We start from the raw sequence: 6,000 nt of genomic DNA on the forward strand, positions 1-6,000 counted from the left end.
AAAACTAAATCGTAATTTGCATTTGAGAAAAAAATCAACATAGGCCTAAACTTTTTAAGTTATATGAACAAGAATAGCCTGATCATTGAACCTTGAGGAAACCCCTGTAAATAATTATAAGAATTTAACTTAAAATCCATTCGATTCCTATTTAAATTAATGGTGAACAATTGTAAGGGTTAAAGTGTCCTAAAATTGTATCACGACTCCTTAGTCCTTACTGTTAATACCCTTTAGAATGTTTCTATGTAGGAAAAAAACCTAAGGTAGCCTACCTGTACAGTTTGTGACAGTGACAGTGCCAAGTAGAAGCAATTTCACAATCCTCTGTAGTCTGTGAAACTACTGGCTGGAACTGATCAACAACAGTTCAATCAGATAATCACTCACGCAGTGACTCATACCGCTCATACATAATAAACTGCGTAGTTGAGGGATGACGACAGTGAGTGAGTATAGTTTGCCAAGCAGAAGATTATCTAGGCCTACTTATTATACACTTATACAGGGTGAGTTTTAAATTAGTTACCCCCTCCTTCACTCCGGACCACAACTACGTCAGATCATTGTCTTCATTTTGACTGGGTATACATTTTTGGTCGCCATCTTGGATCCGCCATATTAGATAAAGTTTTTTCCCATATAAAGGTAGGGTTGTGTGTGACCCATCGTTTCAAACTAGAATTTTACGCTGAGTACAATGCCACAATCCGTTTTTCAAAATATTTATCCGTTAAAAATACAACGAATTTTCAAAAAATAATTTTTGAACCAGTTCTTTAGTTCTTTTATAACATAATGTTAAAATATGTTTATATACAGGGTGTCCCGGAACTCTCTACCAATATTTTAGGGCATTGTTCCTGGGTAAGAAACATACCTAAATATCATATTTATATTGTCCGGAAGTCCTTAGTTACTCACACAGCCACCATTTTGTTTTTTTCAGTTATTAATTTTTTTCTAAAGAACGGTTAAACATATGAAATTGAAACTTTGCACAAACATTTATGACAATTAGACAAAGCTACAAAAAAATTATGACGATTTTTCATATTCATAAAACAAAATGGCGGCCATTTAAAATTTTGTTTCTTAAATAACTCAAAAACCGTTGATTTTATAAAAATGTTAAATGGCCGCCATTTTGTTTTATGAATTTGAAAAATCGTCATAATTTTTTTGTAGCTTTGTCTAGTTGTCATAAATGTTTTCTGCAAAGTTTCAATTTCATATGTTTAACCGTTCTTTAGAAAAAAATTAATAACTGAAAAAAACAAAATGGCGGCTGTGTGAGTAACTAAGGACTTCCGGACAATTTAAATATGATATTTAGGTATGTTTCTTACCCAGGAACAATGCCCTAAAATATTGGTAGAGAGTTCCGGGACACCCTGTATATAGTCTCAATAATTTGCTAGAAAAAGACAGAAATCTACCACTCAACATTTTCAGGTCATATTTTCTTCTTTTTGATGAATTGGACATTTTCAGCCGCCATCTTGGATACAAAAATTATTTTCAAACGTAAAGGTGGAGTTGTGAACCATCGTTTCAAACTAGATTTTTATTTTACGCTGAATACGACGTAGCATCCGTTTGCCAAAATCTTAATCCATTTAAAAGTTATTAGGAATTTTCAAAAATAATTTTTTATATCCAATATGGCGGCTGAAAATGTCCGATTCGTCAAAAAGAGGAAAATGTTGAGTGGTAGATTTCTGCCTTTTTCTAGCAAATTATTTATGATAATATAATGCTTGTGGGTTTCTTAAATGCTTATTAATTTTTAGTTTATAATTTAACACTTACCTAGCGTACATCTCTGCAACTCTTTGTTTTCCTTCTTCAGAATGAATGTATTTTATTGGTATTAAGTTATACATTTTCCATGTATAAACTTATGTGTTTACAAATAAAAAAAATGTTACACTCTGAAAAAAGAAACTAAAGAGCTGCAGAAATGTAAGTTTAGATTAAAAAAAGGAGTCCTAAAAAGAAAGCATGTCTTTGAAATCATTCGTTAAATTATTTGCAAATCTACACAAATTACGCTTTCCAAGACCCATTAATAAAATCAAACTAGTGATAATTTTTAGATTTTTAATTTTTAGATAGGCTATTATATAAGCTTAAAGGGTATTTCTACTGTTAAAAGTACATTACAGTAGTAATAATTAAGTTACAGCAATATTAACACTTTTAGTGAGCGTCGTCGTGCCACCGGGGCAGTGCGCATCCTCGGGGTATCAGACTCATTTGACTCAATGTTTTCAGGAAAGCACAATACAGTAATGACCCCGCGCCATTCCCCTCCCAGCCCTGCCCTTGCCCACAACAACCGAACCACCCCCCAACCCTCCAAATCGCTACTACCCCAAAAGTAAAGAAGACTAACTTTGGATACATTACGGCATTTTTATAGACCATAGTCCAAACTATTTCTTTCCTTTTCTTAAATGTAAATAGATTTATTCAAAACAATGAGATTCGTGTAACATTTACTTCTACTTCTCATAACTCGGTTGACATCTTTGTGTTAACTTTTATCTATCTGTCTATGTTGTTGTTAGTATGTATTTTATTGGGTTATAATGCGTGTAACAATTTAACACTATAGAATACGAAATAATCATAAACGTTGAGATATAAATCTAGAATTACATAACGTAAACATAAAACAATCAAAACCTATTATAAAAATGAAAAATTTAAGAGGCTATCAATTTTAAACGAATTTATTTGTTCTATTTCCTTGTGATTAGAACTATAGATTGACAGTTAACGGGACAGTTTTAACAAATTTCTTGATTACCTAGTAGAATAGAAATTGCTGGAGATTATACTCTACTTGTTTTGTGAACGGTGTTAATTAAAATATAACAAACTATAAAGTGGGACAAGTTAAAAGATTTTTCCAAATAAGACTATATGTTAATTTGTTTACTAAATTTTGTGCAATTATTGGACTTACTCGAATTCCGCGTTCCGCGTGCAGCCGTCACTAACTGACTAACAAAAATCTCAACTGGACTGGACGAGGACGACTGGACTGAAGCGAGCTGCAATACGATACCAGTACCAGTTAGTAGGGTTCAAGCGTTATAGCATAGATGAAGTGATTTAATCGATGGTTATAGCTATCGGATAAACACTCATTCGGTTGTTGATCGATATGGGGTTTTATTCGGCTACCACAAAGAAAGACTACCGGCACACGTCTTAATATCCGGGAGTGTTGCTGAAGTTCTAAATCCTGGAAGGTCTACAATGCCGGCATTTTTAGACCTTCGACCTCGTGTCGTAACACTTCGGCCCAGTAACATTTCGGCCTGAAACCCTCAGATGTGGCCTACGGTCCAACTCTCTACCTGCCCACTAGTAACACTTCGTCCCAACAAAATATTTGACAGGTTAGGTTAGGTTAGCGAAGATTCCACCGATTCTCCGTCATGTGAGGTCAGAGGATGCAAGGGGTGACGGTTGGGCGACATTCCACCAGAGGGTGGTTGCAAAGTATACAGGTCATGTACTCTTACTACCTGAACTGCCCTTGTCAATTTTTCCGAAATGCCGAAATGTTACTCCATTAGCTTATTTAATCATCTGTAAAAGCGAGTGGGACGAAGTGATACTGTTTTTCTAAGAAATTTGAGTTTGGCCGAAATGTTACTGGGCCGAAGTGTTACTACATCTTCGACCTTCCGCTACAGATAACAAAACGTGAACAGTGGCGGAAGGGAAGGTCTAATATTCTCATTTTAGACCTTCCGCTACTCGTCCAAAATGCAAACAGGATTTAGGCCCTCAGCAACTCTCATTATATACACATTTAATTAGAAAATAAAGGCTGTGTGCCCAAGGTATAAATCCCGGGCCGGGATTTATACCTTGGGCACACAGCCTATATCCCGGCAACAGTAACAGTGGAAAAGTTTTCTTTCAACCTACGGTTACTGCCCTTTAGACCCTCAGCAATAAGTACAACATGTGTGCAGAAGGTCTAATTAGACCTTAAAACATCCCTAATTTTTTTGGCGATAGGGAGAGTTGCTGGCAGGTCTAATTAGACCTTTGGCCTACAATTTGCCATTTAAACTTGTTGCTGAGGGTCTAAGTGGAAACAAGAAGTGGTCTATTTCTGTTTTAGACCTTGCGGTATTTATGCCTTGGGCACACAACCTAATAGGTTGAACCCATGGTGGAAGTTGAACCTATTTTGTAAACAAAATGTTTATAAAATAAAATGAGAGTTGTTGAGGGTATAAACAGTCTGCATTTTGGACACGTGGCGGAAGGTCTAAAATGAGAATTAGAACTTCCGCCACTGTTCGCGTTTTGTCATCTTTAGCAGAAAGACCTAAAAATGCATTTGCTTCGCCCGAGTTGAAGGCTGTACACACAGTCAATAACGCAACAAACTAGCGTGTCTCTTATTTGCTAGCACTTTATTACGAATGGTTAGGTTACTAATATTTTATATAGAATAAATCCCACATGGTCTAAAGTGTCAGACAAGGTCAGTTGCTCTCTTTATGTAGGTAGGTAATGCCATGTTTTATCTATGGTAATGCGTTCCTACAAATCAACGCCGAGGCGATGACATATCAGCCTGCTTCTTTAATAATTTGCTGGTGAATACAAAGGACTAAGAGAAATACGGAAACTACTTAGATGGTAGGCTACATAATAAGTTTTTTTGGCTAAAATACCATCGGAAAGGTACCTTTAACTCATTGATGAGAGATTTGCGCCTACAAAGTGGCTTAGAACATATCCTCCATTTGACCATTGACTATATTATAACCCATGGTTTTGAAAATTTGTTAGATCCGATTGCATAGGAAATTAAGAAAAAACAGCGATTGTCGAAAACTCATTCCTCCGATGTTATGTACCACTCTATAAGATGTTTAGTAACGGGGGGGGGGGGGGGGGGGGTGATAGCTACTACAGCTCACTAACTGATGTACCTTCACAGGATATCTAAATCAACAATATCAAGATTCATATACATGTAGTGTGCAAAGCCATGTTGTAGCTTTGAAGAGCTACATTTCAGATAAGAATTGATCCTACAGTTGATCCTCTATACGAAATTGAAGAAATCTACCAATCTATTCACTGCTTTATAATGTTTAAATAATTTTCTTAATTTTGTATTGATCATATCAATCACTAAATAATTTTTCTAGGCATATTTGGTATAAATCTAAAACTCTTATCCTATAGATGTGCCTTTTTATGGGTTTGGATGATATCTCCTGCAAATGCCTTCGTCCTTTAGGGGTTTTAAATTTAAAGTTCGTTGCAATCGTAGTTCGGAGGACCTGCACATCGCACATGCACGAGTAGCAGGCACATGTGCCTGGCCATTTGCATTCCAAACGGGTATATGTTTTTGTCACGCAGTCGGCAGGCACCAAAGTCCCACCAGCGCTTGGGCTCCAAGCTGCTTCCATTCCTACAAATTCGGAGATTTGCCCTACACAAATTTGTAGCAATGGAAACGTACCATGTAAGGTGAACCATTCTTTTGAAATCATACGTATAACACTTTTCAACAAACTAAATTCCACCTCTCACCACGTTGATTTTAGGTATTTGTTTAAGGCCTGCAGCACCGGCTGGCTGGCCTAAGACTACTTTTTACAGAGGATTAACTATCCACCCTTTTTATAAACTAGATGAGTTTTTTAAAGCGATATTTCTAATCTGATGTTCTCAAAGCCAATTCAAAGACCCCAACTTGTTATAGTATTTGCATGTTGTATCATGACTTGACTGTTATATTTAGGTTTTTTTGTTTCTTGCTTTCTAATTCATTTTCAAGTACCATGGTTATTATCAAATTTCATTACAAGGATAACTTCCCAATCCAACCATTAAAGAGCTTTCTTATCAATCAACCTTTATTATAGTAATAACCATAATAATTTTTTGATATTATCACCCTTAATCTGTTAGGAAAAATATTTAAAAGAAAAATAAGGAAGTGAC

This window comes from Macrosteles quadrilineatus, unplaced genomic scaffold, assembly GCF_028750875.1.
Source record: "Macrosteles quadrilineatus isolate MER2022 unplaced genomic scaffold, UCM_ALF_1.0 Scaffold_2__2_contigs__length_208266976, whole genome shotgun sequence".
Taxonomy (NCBI): Eukaryota; Metazoa; Arthropoda; class Insecta; order Hemiptera; family Cicadellidae; genus Macrosteles; species Macrosteles quadrilineatus.